The sequence below is a fragment of the Mesoplodon bidens genome (assembly GCF_964165515.1).
Source record: "Mesoplodon bidens genome assembly, contig: HAP1_SCAFFOLD_407, whole genome shotgun sequence".
Classification (NCBI taxonomy): Eukaryota; Metazoa; Chordata; class Mammalia; order Artiodactyla; family Ziphiidae; genus Mesoplodon; species Mesoplodon bidens.
The window spans coordinates 37,836-53,018 of NW_027671994.1; the positions used below are offsets into that span (position 1 = coordinate 37,836).

The 15,183-nt window shown below is 39.5% G+C and overlaps 1 pseudogene across 1 annotated transcript; it reads left to right on the forward strand.

The window, feature by feature from the left end:
• The first annotated feature begins 4,114 nt into the window (after positions 1-4,114).
• LOC308610726 (3-hydroxyisobutyrate dehydrogenase, mitochondrial-like) lies at positions 4,115-8,545 on the forward strand (annotated as a pseudogene). The gene is made up of 2 exons: positions 4,115-4,126; positions 7,227-8,545. The product of its transcript is annotated as a 3-hydroxyisobutyrate dehydrogenase, mitochondrial-like (transcript).
• Positions 8,546-15,183: the final 6,638 nt, after the last annotated feature.

Here is a 15,183-nt window from a genome sequence, read left to right on the forward strand (position 1 = left end):
CTCCGCCCACTGCTCAAGGCAGTGGCTTTTTTCTACCAGCCTCACCCTTCTCCATGTGAATCTTTTTCTTCTTTCCAGTTTTATTGAGATGTAATTGACATGTAACACTGTATAAGTTTAAGGTGTACAGCATCATAATTTGATACATGTATATATTGCAAAGTGATTACCACAATAAGGTTAGTTAACACATCCATGACCTTACACAATCAATTACCTGTGTGTGTGTGTGTGTGTGTGTGTGTGTGTGATGAGAACATGTAAGATCTACTATCTCGGAAACTTTTGAGTATGCAATAGAGTGTTGTTAACTATAGTCACCATGCTGTACATCAGACTCCCAGGATTTATTCATCTTATAACTGGAAGGTTATACCCTTTGACCAACAACTCCCCATTTCCTCCACTCCCCAGCCCTTGACGGCCACCATTCTACTCGGTTTCTGTGAGAGCAGCTTAGATTACACGTAAAAGTGAGATTATGCAGTGTTTGTCTTTCTCTCTCTGACGTATTTCACTTAGCATAATGCCCTCAAGGTTCATCCAAGTTGTTGCAAATGGCAAGATTCCCTTATTTTTTAAGGCTGAATAACATTCCATTCTACATATGTGCCATATTTTCTTTATTCATTTGTCTGTCAATGGACACTATAGAAACAGAAACTCACTCAGTTCCTACAAGTGTCCAAGGTAACAATAGACAAAATATGGATGTTGGTGGGTGTAGATCCAGGCAGTAGGTTAGACTACATCCCACAGGCAGGAAGGCCGCTATTTTAGGAGGAGCTGCCTTGAATATGAATCAAATAATAATTGATTTATATATCACCAGTTCAGAACTAACTCATCTGTTTTCAACACCTCACCATAGATATGAAATGAGAATGAGTGGAAAAAGAGGCTTCTGAAGGCAAACAGTCATAAAACCCATTATTATTCTGTAAAAAGGAGACTATACAGTCTTACCTTCAGAACCTCAACTCAAACAAAGACATGTAGCAGCCTTAGTAGGATATAATCGCAACAGAAAAAATACAAGCAGAAGGCAGAGGAAAAAGAAGTGCCATTTGGTATGGGAATAAATAGCTCTGTATGTCTCAAAAGCCTCCTATAAACATGTCTGGGTGTCAATATAGTGTAATAATTAATATCCATAAACCCTGAGTCTTAAGAAAAAAGAACTGTATCTTTTGCTTTCTTTTAGAAAGGGACAGAAAGGTAACTATATTTGCTTTAATAAATACAGAGACTTAGTGCACTTAAATATTTGATCAACTAATTTAAAAAATGTTTCTTACAGTATACATCATTTTCTGATGAAACGGGTAAAATAAGGTTCTAGGGTGTGAGGAGGGCATGCGGTATTCTACACATTTTCTTTTCTGTCCTTTTGTAGCTGAATATCCTTTTCCAGGCCTAAAGAAGTAGTAAAATTATGCACCTAAGATTGAATAAAAGGTTTCATAGACATATTTTACATATATGCCATTAGATTTCCACAGAGTTATTTCAGGCTGCTGACAGGTTGCTTGCTTGAGCTGAGACCCCTCTAAACAAAGCCCAGGAAGAAGCTAACAACTGTGAAAGCCAACTTATTTATTCTGTGAGTAACTTGGCTGCAGAGCAGACTAATTACCCCTTTAACCACACTGTTTGAACTCATTGTACTTATCTGGGAATCACTATTCTGAAAGTAGAGAAGGGGACTAGGGAAGTTAAAAGAGACAAAAGATCTAAATATGGTCTCTTTGCAGAATCTCAAAGGTCAGGCAACAGGCTTCTTTCTGATGGTTTTAAAAAGAGAAGATGAGCTGTGGTTTAAAGGTCCACTTTGGAATTCAAATTCTACCTCAGGTGTAGCCTGAATGCTAGTCTCCACCTTGAGTGAATCACTGAAGGATCATTTCTCAGCACATAGTCAGTGTTTGTTAAATTTTCATATTATTTTATCCCAGTGAATAATATTGCTGAGGGATTTTGAAACTATTAAATTCCGCCAAAGGACTTGATTCTGTAATGATACCAAACCTTGGAAAATAAAGGAAGTAGAGATTGGTGAATCCTTGACAAATTATTAGAGTTGTAACTGATTGTTTCATAAGGAAAGATAGGGAATGGATCACTTAGGAAACTGAATGAATACTTTGAATCTCATCTATTTCTGTTAAAACTACAGGTTAGTTGAGCTCAAAAATTGTAGGTATAAAAATTGTGTTTTTTGGTAATAAAATTTGTTTTAACCCTTGTCTCAATTATGCATTTAAATGTTGACCAATTCACAAGTAACTGTTTACAGTCGATGGATTGGCCAGTGGCTTTGGGATCATTCATTTTATAGTCTGGGATTTCCAGTGTGATCTTTATTTTCCCATTTATACTCTATTTCATACATTTTATTAGCAGTAGTAGTAGAAATAGTAGTAGTTAGTTAGAGTAGAAATGTTTCTATAACTTCTTACGATCAGACATATACTAAACAACACACATTTTGAAAGCACTGGTGTTGGAGTAAATTCGATGTTGATGAGACTAGTCACTGCCCTTAAAGGAGCTTGTCTTCTAGTTGGAAAGATGTGACATATACAATAATCTGAGGCATTAAGTAAATACATGGGTCTGAGGGCAGAAGATCCTGAAGGAAGCAAGCTACAAAGAACTCATTTTGAATCCTGGCATTAATATTGGCAGATCTCCTCACACCTTTTTACGACAGTTATAGACAAAGCAAGTAAGACTGGAGAATACACTGCAATGGCCCAACTAAGATTTAACGTCATTTCAGCCTAGGGGATTCTTTCTAGGCTTTGAGTATATGATAATTTAAATGCTACCTAAATAGTAAATTTACTTTAATGCTGACAACGTAGAAAAGATACTTTGCTGCAAAAGTATACACAGTAGTAACAGGTGGATTTTGGAAGAAACTAATATTTTGTCTTATACTGGTAACTACACTATTGCCCCAGACCTAGCAGCAGCCTTTACTCTTTGTTGTTTTCTTCTAAGACTGAAGAGCCTCTTTATTGTTTGTGCTGATTTTTTCCCACCAACAGATCTCAGAGCAATCTGAGTGCACTGGCCAGTTGGGACAAAATTATCATTAGAATTCTTGGCTAGAGAAGAAAGCTCCTAATTTAAGAATGGCTTTTTGCCTTCTGAGAGCTCAGAAGAGCACATTGCAAGCCATCTACATTTATAAAACATGTTTTAGTATGGAAAATTTCAAACATCTACAGAAATAAAGAGAAAGAAGTAGAAACTTTCATCCATTGTTCTCATCAAATGTCCATTTCAGGCCAATAGATTGTCTCTGCACCCTCTCTTACTACTACCACCATCATCCCCAGCAATTTTAAAGCAAATCCCAGATTTCTTTTTCTCAGTGAAAACGTCAGTATCCATATTTCTAAAATGCAAGAACTGCCCTTTTTAAGCTCAACTATGTCATTATCACACATCCGCAAATAATAATGATTCCTTAATATCAACAAATAGCCAGTCAGTTCATGTTTCCTTGATTGTCCTCTAAATGTATTTTTATTTTAATAACCATTATTTATTTGATTGCTGATCCAAACACAATTTCTTTTAAAGTATAGGTTTAAAAGAACTCAGTTTGCTCATTTTTCTTGCAAGTATTTGTCCTTGAATTCAAAGCATTCATCCAGTAGGGTTCCCAACTGTCTGGATTATGCTGATTGCATCCCCTTTCTGCTTATATGTTTATCATGCTCCTTTGGTCCATGTATTTACTGTCAGTTGGTAGATAGATCTAGAGCACTGACATAATTCAGGTGTGATTTTTTTGTCAAGTTTACTTCATAGATAATACTGATGAATTCCAAAAGGAACTATAAAGTGTCTGTCTTACTGTGACGTTGCAGCCATTAATGATCAATGTCTAGATCCATTAATTTATTAAGGGTACCAAATGGTGATATTCTACTAACTAGATGATTATTCATTTACTAGCTAGAACATTATTTCATCAACTACTTGGTTGCCCTGAGTTACAGTTTAATTAGGAAAGGAAGAATAAATGTTTCTTTTATTTTATTTACCAGTTTTACAAAAAAAGAAAAAACAAGAGAGAGAAAGGTTGACTCTTCCAAAGATGACTAATGAGGTATTTTCTTGCTTTGTTGTTGTTTTCAGTGAGGTTGTTATAAATATCGATGCAGAGATTGTCCCCTCTTAGGTTCACGGATCCTGTTCAAGTTGGCTCCTGAGTCCTTTCCACACAACCACAGTAGTCTTTGAAGTCTTCCCAGCTCTCTTATATGACAAGAGGTACCAGGAACATCTTGTTCATTTCTTATGCTGGATTTGAAATCAGCTGTTTCTCCAAGGAGACATTATCCACTGTGTTTATTCAAACTTGTGTTCCTTCTAGTTTAACCTTCTCTCGAGACATGATTTTTTTTAAACAAATTACTTACTGAATTTTTCACCTTTTCAAATCTTGCTATTCTCCAATCACTTCATTTCTGAATTTTTCTAATTTCTTTTATGTTTTTCTTAAAACCAGTTTCTATTCCTTTGAAAATTTCTTTTACTTTTTCCGCAATATCAGGCAATAAATTTCATTTGTTCTGTGGACGTGTCTTTCTGTGACGTTTTCAGGATTTGCTGGAACTTTCTTTTCACCCCTCTTTTTTCTTTTTTTTTCTCACTGATTTTCTACAGGATGTGAATGGAATACTCTTCTGTCGCTCATTTTTAAATGAAATAAGTTTCCACTTTAGGAGGGAAACATAGATCAGAATATAATTTCTAGCTTCAGAACTCCAGGGCTCACTATCTTCTATTATTTTCACAACATAATTTTTTTTATTTATTTATTTTTTGCGGTACGCAGGCTTCTCACTGCTGTGGCCTCTCCCGTTGTGGAGCACAGGCTCCGGATGCGCAGGCTCAGCGGCCATGGTGCACGGACCCAGCCGCTCCGCGGCATGTGGGATCTTCCCAGACCGGGGCACGAACCTGTGTCCCAGCAGGCGGACTCTCAACCACTGCGCCACCAGGGAGGCCCCACAACATAATTTTAAAAAATGACCTTAAAATTTCTAAAATCTTCCTCCTCGGCCCTCCTATGCCCATTTACCCAGGCCTCCTCTTTCCTGTCCTTGTTGAGTATGGGGATTTGTTCTGGAATGGTGCTTTGGTTTGATAGGTGTCAAGGTTTCACAGACCCCAGAACACTTGGCATCCTCAGAACATTTCAAAGTTCTTGCACTCAGCTGCAAAGTGGAGCCTGCAACATTCACTCCCGGTTTCTGCCGCTGTTCTCAGTGAGTTTTTCAATCTCAGTGAGTTCATGAACCATAGTAACCTTTGGCTCTCCTTAAAGAGAGAGAGAGTCCTTCCCTCGTCTTCCTCCCACACACCTTGGGATACACATATGTAGGTCTTTTTCCTGTTGTTGGTTTGTTCCTACCTGGCTGTATGTTGCAGTTAATGTGGACACCTTGTTGTAGATGTTGTCTGTGGGTTTTTGATCTTGCTATCCTAGATGCTTTTCTTTCTTCTTTGTGGGGGTGGGGGGTTGTGTATTTAGGGGAGGGGTGGCATATTCAGGGATAAAAATCTTCTCTGTAGCCACCACCATTTCCCCAGAATCCTCTGCCATTAATATTTAAAACAAAATCATGGGAATCATTATCCGGATCCTTAGGATAATCATTACACTGTATCTGTCTTTTTTCCAGGCTTCAAGCTGCCTGTGGCTCGCCACGTTAGTATACTGACATGACTGGGCAATGCCTAATTTGATGGGCTCTTTCTGTACTACCTTCCTCCTAATCATGACAGTCTTGTACGCTATACATAGTCTTCTTCACTGATAGGGAATTTAGAAAATACAGGAAGCCATGGGTTTAATAGCTGAAAGTGGAATTAATGTGTTCTTTTTCTCAGGTAAAATATCATAAGACTCCTTAGGCCAAAGTTGTAAAATGAAATCGCAACTTTCCTGGAATCATTTTGCAAACGTGAATGCCCACATAAAGTACACTAGGACTTGAATCCAAGGAATAACACATTTTTAGAGCCTCCAAATGTATAAACTTAGTACAATTCTGCATTACTTCTTAAGGCAACTGAAGAAAATAATTTTGTGATCAAATAAATATTGATTTTATTAACAGTTATTTTAAAAGTTTACAAAACTTATAAAAAATGTTAAGGCTCTATCAGCCTCATCAGTTGTTAATTTCTTTTCTAGAATCTTGGATTAAGGAACAGTCGTTTGAGGGGAAACATGGTATAAAATGGGAAGATAATCTAACAGTAAAGATAGTTATATCTCTTCCTGTGTGATGAACTACTCCTAAGCTTGGTGGTTTAAAACAGCAGGCACTTTATCTCCTCACAATTTGTGAATCAGCAGAATGGGCTGGGATCTCCTGGGTGGATCTATCTTGCTTTCACCTGAGGTGACTACTGAGGCTGCCATCATCTGGTTGCTGGACTGGGGCTGGTTGCTTTCACATGTCTGGCCATTGGTGCTGGCTGTGGCCTGTGCCTAGTCTCCACTAGGTTAGCCAGGCTTCCTAACATGTCAGGTTTCCATGAGGACAAGCCCTAAAGCACGAGTGCTCTTCAAGCTTCAGCTCTTGATATGCCATTGGGCCAAAGCAAGTCACGTGACCAAGCCCAGGTCAAGGTGGAACAAAACTACACAGGGTGAGAAAACGGGGGGAGGGGCATTTGCACTGGGGGTCAGTAGTCTAACAAACTGCTGCAATAACTCTATAAAGAAAAACACCCCGGAGGACAACTGGTAAAAAATGAATGTGTGCGGGGTGGGGTGGGGTTTGGCATAGGGGGGCAAAGGCAGTAAACAGAGGCTACCAAAATCTGAAGATTCTGGAATTTTTGGAAAATCCACTGGGATTAAAGGAGTTACACAACCATGTTCTGACACCAGAAGAAAGGTGCCAGTTGAGCATCAGGGAAGTCTAGCGCTCTTCCTCCATCGCATCAATTTTCACGTTTCTTTGACTCAGCATATTTGTAGAATGAATCATGACTTTCTATAAATTTTTAATTCAGTTTTTCAAAGAAATAGTGACCTCGCTTCTATCTGCTGTGCCGCAAAAATGCCGTAGAAAAAAATTCCTTCTGTTAAATCGCTCACTAGGTGAAACTGTATGTGTAACCTAGTACCAAAGAGGTATTAAGAATCGCCACAGCCGAGCCGGCCCTCCGCATCACGCACCCTATAGCAGCCAGTGGGTGAGCCGGGAGTCGAGGAGGTCACCGTGGGAAGGAGGGGCACGGGCAGCGTGGCAGCCTCCTTCCGTCTCCGTGGAGCCACCTCCGGCCTCCGGTACAGGGAGTCGTCTGCAGCAACCAGTGGTGGCCAGCCTTGCAGCGCTGTGTTCTAGGTCAGTAGCTTCCAAGACTCCAGTTGGATTCATTGGAGTAGGCAACGTGGGGAGTCCAGTGGCAAAAGAGCTCATGAAACATGGCTAGCCACTCACCATTGTTGATGTGTTCCCTGATTCATGCAAAGAGCTTCTAGATGCAGATGAACCCTGTAGTGTCTTCTGCAGGGGATGTAGCCGAAAAAGGTGACAGAATTATTACAATGCATCAATGCACTAGAAGCTTATTGTGGAGCAAATGGAATTCAAAAAAAAGTGAAGAAAGACTCACTATTAATAGATTCCAGTACTGTTGATCCTATGGTTTTCGGAGAATTGGCCAAAGAAGTTGAGAAAATGGGAGCGGTTTTCACGGATGCCCCTGTTTCTGGTAGTGTGGGAATGGCTCGATCTGGCCACCTCACACTTAGGATGGGAGGGGTTGAGCTGCTGTGGTGCATGGGCTCCCATGTGGTGCATCGTGGAGCTGTTGGGACTGGCCAGGCTTCGAAGATCTGCAAAAACTTGCTGCTGGCTATTAGTAGGATTGGAACTGCTGAAGCTATGAATCTGGGACTCAGGTTAGGGCTTGACCCAAAACTCTTGGCTAAAATCCTAAATACGAGCTCAGGACAATGTTGGTCAAGTGACACTTATAATCCTGTACCTGGGGTGATGGATGGAGTTCCCTCGGCTAATTACTATCAGGGCGGATTTGGAGCAACACTAATGGCTAAGGATCTGGGATTAGCATGAGACTCTGCTACCAGCACAAAGAGCCCAGTCCTTCTGGGCAGTCAAGCCCATCAGATCTGCAGGGATGTTGTGCGTGAAGGGCTACTCAAAAAAAAAAGACTTCTCATCCGTGGTCCAGTTTTTGCAAGAGGAGGAGACATTCTGAGTTTGCCCTCTGGCTGTGAACACTGAAACATTGAAACCAAACTGTGTCTTGGAGCCCCTTATGGCTCACTCCACAGGAAAATGGGCTTAATCAAAGGTCAGCTGTCTGCTTTTGAGTGTGTAGGTCAGGGGTTCCCAACCCCTTGGCCTTGGACGGGTACCAGTCCACAGCCTCTTAGGAACCGGGCTGCACAGCAGGAGGTGAGTCGCAAGCAAGCCAACTAAGCTTCATCTGCTGCTCCCTATGCCTCACATTACCGCCTGAACCTCACACACCCCGCCCCCCCTCCCTGGAAAAATTTGCTTCCAGGAAACCGGTCCCTGGTTCCAAAAAGTTTAGGCACCTCTGGTCTAGGTCACAGTAGATCCTGGGATTTTTCACCCATTCTAAACTGCTTATTCTTTTTATCTATTTAGCAAACATATCATCTGTAATTTTTTTCTCTGCAAGCCACTGATGGTAACTGCTAGCTAGCTAGCTGATTGGCCTTTTTCAAAAGTTTGATTCCTAAGCATCTTCAGCTAAAACGCTGCCTACTTCACTCAGGATATTATTTACTCCACTTTACAAATAAAACTAAAATTGTTTTCAACAGGATAAAATCTATCCTCGAGGAAAGAAAAGAAATTGGTGTGAGAAAAGATATTAGAGAAAGGGGAAGTATAGTGAGTTACTACCTGTGTCCCTCAGAAAATTTGTCCTGTTAAATAACCCAGTGGTGATATTCTTGCATTGAGATTACTGGTTTATTTTCTAGGAGTTGTTAAAGCAAGAGAACTCCTTGCTGCATGTTATGTAATTTGGACTCTGTTACATTATCTTGTTGTGCCCCTCTTGTAACAACTTCCCATACTCAGCAAACTTGTTTTTTCATATTTTTGCTTCCTTGTCCATTTTTACTGCATATTTTTTGACTTCAAAAGAATGACATCTTTAGAACTGTTTCAGAGCCAACGATGATATGTGCTTTAGATAATTATTACACTATGCTAAATATAACCATATTCTTTTGAATTCAAATAGATTTCTATGCTGATAAAAAAAGAGAGGCACATTTCATCAATGTTTAAATAGTATCCTTCTTCCTCTAAAACTTAAAATAGGATTCAGTCTGATTGCTAAAGGGTTATTTTCTTCAACAACAAGAGCTGACTTAGGCCATTTCTTGGCAGTGGAATCTGAGCATAGAGGTCCCTGTCTGACTGCCCTTTGTTTCTCACTCACAGTATCCTGGGTGAGTGTAATGGACGGGCGTGCCCTTATGACTTAGCCCACTGCTACTGCTCCTGATGAGGGCTAATGGTGTGGGCCACTTTAAATCTTGCCCAGCAAAGTGCTGACATCTGGGGTTTCCTATCAAGTTTACCAGATATTTCACAGTAATTTCATAATTTACACAACATAAAAACACTGATTTTGAGCTTAGGAAAGCATTTCATTTAAACAGATAGAGAACACTACTCTACAAAATGGTTTAAAATTTGTGAGCAATTGCATTAAATAAACTCTAATATAAATTAATCTAATACAAGTAAACTAATAGTTGCAAAGCTACTGGTTGCTTCAGAAGCGGTGGCTACGGATAACTTCAAAGTTGTTTCCTCAATTCATTAAGAGGAGAAACTATTTGCTGTCAGCTTCTTCTTGGGGAAGCTTAGTTTGATGCTGATTCGCGTTATGAATGTATAGGAACCATTACTGGTTCTTCCTTTCCATATTCAGTGCACCATTATACTTCTATCCTCTTAAGATCTGGATATCTGTTACTGCTACTGTTGGCTGGAGCCTGGGAGGAGGAAAGCTATCAAGAAAAAAGGTCAACAAGTGTTAAAGATTTTTAGCATACCACTGAGCCTTTTTATCAACCATAATCATAAGAAATAATAATTAAAATTACTTATAGCCTGGTCAGTGAGACCTTGAGTAAATTGTGGAAGCATCCATGTTTCATACAGTTTCAGGGGATGGATATTTCCTGTTATTAACTCTATATCCTCTTCAACTGGAACAGAGAGACCTTTCTCTGTTGAAGCAGTTTTGTCTTTTTCCTGGGCATTTTCAGTTTTCTCTTAGGAGAGACTTGTAAAGCTTACATATACAAACTTACACATACACGTATAAAGCAAAGAAGGGATAGGGCAGTCTTGAGAGGACACGGTTTTGTAGCAGGCACACAAGACAGAGCTAATACTCCCTGATTGCATTTGCCTCCCTAGCCCCATCTCCTTTGTGGAAAGCATCAGCATTCTGACTGGTCTCTGCACCCCACTAACTGGACGGAACACTGCATTGGCATTCTTAGGGAGCACTGATGGTCCCTCCGGAAACTGTGGTTAGAGCTTGTGCAGCCAAAGTGCACAGGAAAGAATCAAATATACTTCAGATAACATGCTTACTCTGTTTTGCTTAATTAGCACTTACTCCCTGTAAGAGGCTGATTTCTGCTTTGACAGGGAGTAATCGAACTCGGTATTCACGCAAACCATAAAATTAAAGTTAACATACCTCAGCTTTTCATCCTACTGGAAGAAATGTATGAAATCTAAAGTTATTTTTTAATTGCTGCTGTTTAGAATGCCTGAAGCCCATTTGCTGAACTTGTTAAAGAGCAGTGTTAATGAGGGTATTTTTCGTTTCTTTCTTTTCCGACCACAGCATGAATTCTCAGCCCAAAGTGTGCCCTGTTTCCCACAATAGAGACAGGGGAAAAAGTGCGAGTCTCTCACCACAAAGCATGAGACAACTACAAATACTTCTCTCCCAGAGTTAACATTGATGAGAGTCTTTGTGGAAAAGAACTTCCTCTTTTTGCGGGAATACAGTAGAAATGCAAGATGTATTCTCCACAATTTCACTATTGGAAAAATAATTTCATAGTCTCTCTCTCTCTCTCTCTCTCTCTCTCTCTATATATATATATATATATATATATATATATTTTTTTTTTTTTTTTTTTTTTTTTTTGCGGTACGCGGGCCTCTCACTACTGTGGCCTCTCCTGTTGTGGAGCACAGGCTCTGCACACGCAGTCTCAGCGGCCCTGGCTCACAGGCCCAGCTGCTCCGTGGCATGTGGGATCTTCCCAGACCGGGGCACGAACCCGTGTCCCCTGCATCAGCAGGCGGACTCTCAACCACTGCGCCACCAGGGAAGCCCCATAGTCCATATTTTTTATTGGTCTTCTTAAAAACATACACAGTGTTTACAATAAGGAGTAAAAGAGAAGATTTTCAATGTGATATTTCAAGGAGCATTTTGTAAAGGCAGGATCCAGTGCCAACTTTGGAAAATTAACACACACCTATGAGATCAAAGAGTCACCTGCAAAAAATTTTATTATGTTTTTCTTTCATACTAGTTTCCTAAAGGTGCATTGTTACTTCTTGGTAATGTAATAGTCAGAAAATACAGCAAATAGTTTCTCCTCTTAATGGTGGCCATTTGAGGAAGAAGTAGCTCTTACATAAGTGTCTAGTGACCTTATCTCTTTTGATACAATACCTCTTGGTTTCAGAGGCTTGCACAGATTTCCTCTAAATGAATAAACTTAGTAAGATTTTTCTAACTATCAGTCTAAAAGTAGATTTAGAAATCTACTTCTGAAGCAGTTTTGTTAAGTAATTATTGGTCAGTTCTCTTTCTGATTGGTACTTCTTTCTGCAAAACAAATCCCTGTACTTAGAACAATTAATACCACCATCCCTGGCTCCTTGATTATTACACAGTGATGTTTCTTGAGAAAAAAGCTTACCCTTTTTGGGGGGAAACTTCAGTCCCTGAAGTAATACTTCATTAAAACTAGATCTGCTTCTAATGCCAGTGTGATGCAGATCAGTATCCCCTTTCTTTTGACTTTCCAGGATGTGTGAAGAGAATGGTATGGTTTGGTTTAGGAAGGGTTGTAGCTTAAGAGGATTGCATTATGTTTCTGTGTCACTTTGGGGGATTTTATTTCAATATTATATCCTGTTCTGTAAAAACACCCTAGTCATTCTCTTACTTATTATTAAATAATTAAACGCTGCCCTTTGTTTACTTTCCCCTTCTGATCAGAAGACTCCTCTCCACTCTAGGCCTTGATCTGAGTTCCCATTCATCAGCTTGTAGTAGATACACTTCTGGTTTCTGAAGTCAGACAGATATGGGTCCCATTTCTGTCTTCATCAGTTATAATTTAGCCTCTGATATATGCATACCAGAGCTGGGAGTGACAAACATTTTGCTTCTCCTTATTTTCCCAGGGTTCTGTGCATTTTAATAGAGGATCACAATATTTGAAGTAGAGCTGGGATGGGGTGGAACGAAAGAGCAGGAAAACATGCTTTTAGGAAGGTCTGATATACAAATCACATGGAGGTAACTGCTTGAGGGAAAACCACCCCTACCTGAGTATTGTCAATAAAGTAGCACAGGGAGGCAAACGAATCAATTGTTCACTAAAAATATTCTTCTTTAGAGGAATAAAATTCACAAGAAAGCCTCATTGCAAATAAAATATATTTGTTTTCCTAAAGGAAGATATTTGGAAAGTCGTAGTAAATACCTCTTTTGACCTTCTGTGTCCCTAGTGTTCTATCTCCACTAAGTTTTATGAACACTACATAGAGGAGGAGGCTGAGTCTCAAAGGCCATAAGTAAGAGATGGATTTCAGAGCCTTTGCAAGGTCCTTTATGCCCCATGACTTCCCATTGCTTGTGCTTTTCATCCAGATAGGTGCTTAGGATACCAGAATGAATACATCTCTTTCGAGAGGTTTTTAACAGACATTAGATCTTAAACAAGTACAACACCTAACAAATAGAACAGAATGCTTTATTTAAAGCAGAAACAGAATAAATGCTCACCTAGTATCATTTAAATCCCCATTAAATTATTTTTTGAATCAACATGTTTATATTTGAGGGTATTTTCTTATTTTTTCCTAGTTCCCTTTACTTGCACCTCCTTTCTTTTTCACTTTTCCCAACTGAAATGTTTATGGTTTCAAAAGTAATTACTTCTTGAAGAAAGTTTTCATGTATACTAAGTGCTACCTAATGGAAGCCATAGCATAGAGTCTGCTAGCGTTTAGAGTGGTATAATACATAGCCAGGTTGAATCAAGTGGGAGACAAGGTTCATCATTCTTTTAAACTGGCAGTGTTGCCAGAGGTGGATTAATATGCTCTTTGAATCTCTTATGTGCTGTAAGTCTCCTTGATCACAATCACTGTGTTAATGGTTGAGGTTTTGAATTAGTGGTGTCTCCTGGGCTCAGCTGGGCCAAGTCCCTTCACCTCTCTGGCCATATTAGGTGATGGTTTTCTCATTTCAATACATGATCTATGTTAGAGGGAGTGTTGACTATACCAGACTTTTAACGTGGGCACCCAGAAAGTGGAAGAATCTCTCTACTGGTGATGAATCATAACTCTTTTCATTGTGAATATAGTCCTTCCCTTAGGTAAGGTAGGAACACCATGAGAAATAGAAAGTTCTCGGGTGTCTGTGGAAGCTGGAGTGCTCTCGACCTGTCAGCTCACTGGCAGAGCAGGCTTCGTCCAGACACTAGAGAACAAAATGTGAAATTGGCACCAGCCAGCCTCTCCATTGCACAGGATATCCCTATTTAAATTTGACAATCGGGATATTTTATAATTTGAAATTCTTGTCATCTGGTTTTCTTTAGTTTTTTCTTTGGGTTGAAAAGACTGAGAAGCTTGTTAAAAAATCTGGAATTCTGATGGTGAGGCTTAACCAGATCTATTGAGTCATCAATCAGCAAACATTGACCAATGCTTACCATTCCCTCAGTTACTATACTAAGGACCCAGACACGTCTCAGATAGTGGCCTTGCTCATTCACTGTATTTACAGTACTTTTTTCTAAATGTAACCAGAGCTCAGGTAAAGACAAGACATTGATTTGAGTCTGAAGTAAACAAAGCTGACTGGTCTGACCCCTTCAGTTTCCAGAATTCTTTTGTTTCAGGTAGTAATTTTCCCAGACCAATAGAACAAAGTCCTATCGTCTATTTATTTAATATTTTATCACAATAGTCCTTGCCCCTTTGACCTCTAGTGAGGAAACTTGCATAAGAAACTAAAATATGCTTAGGTTCTATGGGTAAGTGCAGATAATGATATGAATGAAATTGAAAATGAAAGCAAAGGTAGAAAAGCCAGTTCTGAATAGATGAAGTAAGACAGAGGTATTTGAAAAATCAAGTAGAAAAGATACAATAAGGAATGGAGAGCTTCTGGAAGTTTTCCAATAGGTGAGGGGTTGGTACATCATTTTCTTTTAATAACATGTCTGGCAGTTGTATGCCAGAGAAAGTTATAAGGGGGTTGACTATGTGCATGAAGTCCAGTGAGAACACTGTTTCTGTAGGCCACTGACGGTGTTCTGAGTGTACATTCTATAGTACTAGAAATTAAGTTAGGAAACAAAGGGTAATCTGATGTCATTTTAAATGACATTTCACAAATGATTAGAGAGCTAAAAGGTGTCTTTTTTCACTCAGCCAACACGTTGAGCACGTACTATGGGGCAAGCACTGTGCTTATGGGTAAGAGATAAAAGAAAAAATAAAGGCCAGAGGAACTCAAAAGAGAGTGTGAGAGATGCATAAACAACTCATTACAATCAAATAGGGAGAGGCTATTAAATAAATAGATCATAAAAATGTAACTTTGTAAAACAGAACTTAGAGTCACTAACCCTGCTAATAGGGGATATTAAAGAGAATGCCAACAATGAGGGGGTTTGGAATTAGGTTTTGAATGTCAGTAGGAATGTTCCACGTGGAGAGAAGGTCAGGGGCATACCAGGCAGAAGGAACATCCTGGACTTGAGAACCAACACAATATGTTTAAGTGATTGTAACTGAGATTTTTTTGACTAGAGCGTAGGGTATAAGTTGCCAAATGGTA